Source organism: Rutidosis leptorrhynchoides, chromosome 2 (genome assembly GCF_046630445.1).
Source record: "Rutidosis leptorrhynchoides isolate AG116_Rl617_1_P2 chromosome 2, CSIRO_AGI_Rlap_v1, whole genome shotgun sequence".
Classification (NCBI taxonomy): domain Eukaryota; kingdom Viridiplantae; phylum Streptophyta; class Magnoliopsida; order Asterales; family Asteraceae; genus Rutidosis; species Rutidosis leptorrhynchoides.
In genome coordinates this window covers 128,867,523-128,871,207 of record NC_092334.1, presented here as the reverse complement: position 1 = coordinate 128,871,207, position 3,685 = coordinate 128,867,523, and the positions used below count along the sequence as shown (strand labels likewise).

Genomic DNA, 3,685 nt, shown 5'->3' with positions numbered 1-3,685 from the left:
CGATGTCTACTTGAGGGGGAGTCAACTCCATGCTGCACTCTTTTTCCCTTAGCTAAAGTTTTTTTCCCACTGGGTTTTCTTTAGCAAGGTTTTTAACGAGGCAGTAACTTACAGTTGATCTTCAACAAACAAAATTGCTATCCAAGGGGGAGTGTTATAATATATAAATATATATATAAATGGATAGTCAATTATTGATACACAAAATTAATATTATTGTATTACCTAAACTTGTGATATTTTTGCTATAAATAGCCATGAATGCAAGCATTAAACTTGCACCATTTTCTCACACTTACAAAGTATTTCTTTCTTTCTCTCCATTATCATCTTTACTCTTATACTTCATTATTAGCATTCTTAATCAAGAATCAAACCACTAAAGGTAGTTATAAGCCTACTGAATTATAACATCAAGAATCAAACCACTAAAGGTAGTTATAAGCATACTGAATTATAACAAAAAAAAAAAAAAAAAAAAAAAAAAAAAAAAAAAAAAAAAAAACTAATTTTCAAAATCAACCACTAAATCAAGTGATCATATTTGTCTCACTCCTCAAATTCATTTGTTGAGTTACAGAATACCCCATCCCCTTTCAACAATCAATAATACAGTATACAAAATAAAAAATTTAGATCGGTCAGTTCACAAACAATTAACGTATTCAACACCAACAATTCGATCCAGTGTAGATTCCTCTCAAAGATTGAAACCTCGATTTCAATAGGGTATTGCAATTCAATCAAGGTTCGACAGTTTATTTTCCAAATTGTTTGAAAGATAAGTCGTGTTCCAATTCATGATTGGAACACCATCAAATTAGGGTTCTTCATTGTCAATCACGCTATTTCGTAGAACAATTCGATCTTTATAATTCAAAAAACAATTTAATTAACCTATCTGAGATTGGGGGTTTGCAGGTCAATGAAGAATTATAACATAAATTGAAGAACGAAAGATGGTATTAATTCCAATCGTTAGTTCTTGATATCGTCGCATAGATCGGAATATTATCGAACAGATGATTTTAGGTATTATATTTAATCCATTATCATATTCTTTCTTCTTCACAATTTAAGTTAGATGAATAAAAGGTTTGACACAAATTGTAGCAGTGTATGAAAGTCGTTTGAAAGTCGTCTGAAGTCTAAATTTGATGCGTAAATTTAATTTAAAAGATTAGGCTATTGTTAGAAGAACAAATTGTATTATACTCCGTAATTCCGTTTGCCACTTTCGTTTGCCACTTTCGTTAAGTGTTGAATACCACATATATTAGTCGAATGACCCACATATGCTATTAACCGTTATTGCTTACACAGTTGTGATTATATATGTTTTAGCTTTTGTATAAGTTGGCCAATTCATTTGTTTTCTTAAGTCTGTTTGTAGTGGAATTGTAAGCATGTTACCATCACATGTGTGGACATTCTCTTCAGGATATAAAGAAGGATGGGGTGTTTTGGTCTAGCTCCAAGCACAACAGATTTTGTTGCCATCCCACATGATTCCGTCCTTAACAGTAACATTCAAGTCAGTTTCCAAACGAGCAAGCCTGCTGAATCTTGCCTTCAGACTTCACCACACAACCAAGGTTCGTTCCAAAAGGACGTGCTAGCGCCATCACCAATGATGTTTAGACAAAGATAATTGGAAAATTTTGTTTTTTATTCAAGTGTTTGGGAATTAATGGTTTTTGTTTACTGAATTAGGTTTTATTGTGTTTTGTTGGTGCTAGAGGATTCCGGAATATGATGAAGGAATGATGCTTGATTCAATGGGATAGGATCTTGAAAAGGAATTTAATGGCATATGATCTTGACAAAGATAAAAGTCATGAGGTACATATATAAAATCATGCATAAACATACATATCTATTAGTAGAAGATACAATTTGAGTGATAATACTCATCTTCATTATTTCATTATACCCTTTTCACACATCGGGGTTCTTAATGCGCGGTTTCATGATTTACTTCAAACCGTAGTTATATGTTTATGAGAATAATATATTGCATAGTATACTGTTGTGGGACTATTAATAATTTGATTTCGTGTTTGATGGCAGGATGATTTTTTTTTTTTTTTTTTTCGTCTTTCAGCTAATCAACCGGTCATTGCAAATCAAGGTGACGTTTTATTTCCTTATAAGATTTGTAGTTTGACAAGTAATATTATCAATAGATTTTGTAAGGAGCAAAATGAATTTCAAATGTATGAAAATGCAATTAAAAAATTAGTTGAAGTTTAAGGTAAAAGAACAAAACCATTGATTAAAAGTTCTATGACGATTTTAGTTGCTACCTAAACCTTTCATTTTGAAGGCACAACATAACAGGGTATGTCATTTTTCTTATTTTAGCTTATCTTCTTATGCTCATTTTTTTTGACAATTTTGTTTTCTTATCAAGATCAGGCTTACACACCGTTGGGCTAAATAGCAGTACTGCAGCCCATCAATTAGGTGATCATGGATTCAAGTTTCAGTTGAGATAAAGATATGTATATAACATGTTGATGTATTATATGTCGACTTGATATGTGAGTATTTATTGTGTTAAAAAAATTTATTTTTATGCAACTAAATACAAAAATATTACTGAAAAGGTACACGTTAAATGATGCTTTTTTATATATTAAGGATTGGATGTAGCTTCTTTTTTTTGGTAAATGCATTGATAAGTGCAACAGAAAGTTAAAGCAAGGCTACCGTTCATTTTAACCTGGTGATTTCCTTGCATTTTAATATCAAATCCAACTCAACTATCTCAATGGAGATCGATAGGTATATCACCCGTAGACTTATAAAGTTATTGATGATCATTTTGTTTTATGTAGGCATAAGTTTCCTAAAAAAATCCTATCTTGCTTTGAGTGGATCATTGTTGTCTTGTATCTCAGCTCCACCTATAAAGGTAAATTTTTTCTAACTTTTAGCCTACATAGTGTCTGATGCGAAGTTAAGTGCTTTACTGCTTATGCTATATACAGTTGTGGCCAAGAGGATCGTAAAAATGGGTTTTGGATGTGTTTTTGGAGTTTATAGTTGTAATGTTCAGATGTTTATGTTTAGAAAACTTTTAGTATTAACGTACCTATACTCTAAAGTTAGGAATAACAAATAGAATGGAAAATAAAGAATAAAGCTCTACTTCATTTATTGTAAGTTGAACTGTTATTTCAATCAATTGAAATATTAGAGTTTCAATGTTGTGTTGCTTTGTTCCAGATTAGTCAAGTGTATTTTAGATGACACATACATACGATTCATATATAAGTTCTTCCACCATTTTGTAACCTTGGTCTTATATAAAGCAATAGTTTTTGGATCGCACTATTATGGTAATGTCAAAGTTTTTTTTTTTTTTTTTTTTTTTTTTTTTTTTTTTTTTTTTTTTTTTTTGAAAGGCAAGCTTGCATCAATCCGGACCGAAGCCTAGTCATCATTTGCACACACACGCGCTTTCGGGCAGGAAACCCGAACCATACTCTGAGGATCCGACCATTTAACCATCCCGAAGGGCAGGCGGGCCGGATCTTAGTCCCGGAGCGGGTCGGTAAAACCTTCCCTTTGGGCCACCTTCAAAGAATATATTTCAATTCCTAGAGCGGGTGACGAGGCTCGAACCCGAGACCTCTAGCCCTGCGAGTACACAAGTGTAACCGCAGTACCATTGAAGCAA

The 3,685-nt window shown here is 32.5% G+C and overlaps 1 long non-coding RNA gene across 3 annotated transcripts; it reads left to right on the top strand.

Moving 5' to 3' along the window:
- Nucleotides 1-546: 546 nt before the first annotated feature.
- LOC139891386 (uncharacterized) lies at nt 547-3,280 on the top strand. Of its 3 annotated transcripts, none has more exons than XR_011773638.1 (8): nt 547-748; nt 922-1,032; nt 1,441-1,595; nt 1,740-1,842; nt 2,071-2,131; nt 2,419-2,543; nt 2,644-2,728; nt 2,841-3,280. It is a non-coding gene; the product is annotated as an uncharacterized lncRNA (long non-coding RNA). The 3 variants fall into 3 exon arrangements; XR_011773639.1 differs by having other exon boundaries at nt 2,071-2,543; nt 2,841-2,917; nt 2,994-3,280; XR_011773637.1 differs by having other exon boundaries at nt 2,071-2,543.
- The last annotated feature ends 405 nt before the right edge of the window (nt 3,281-3,685 follow it).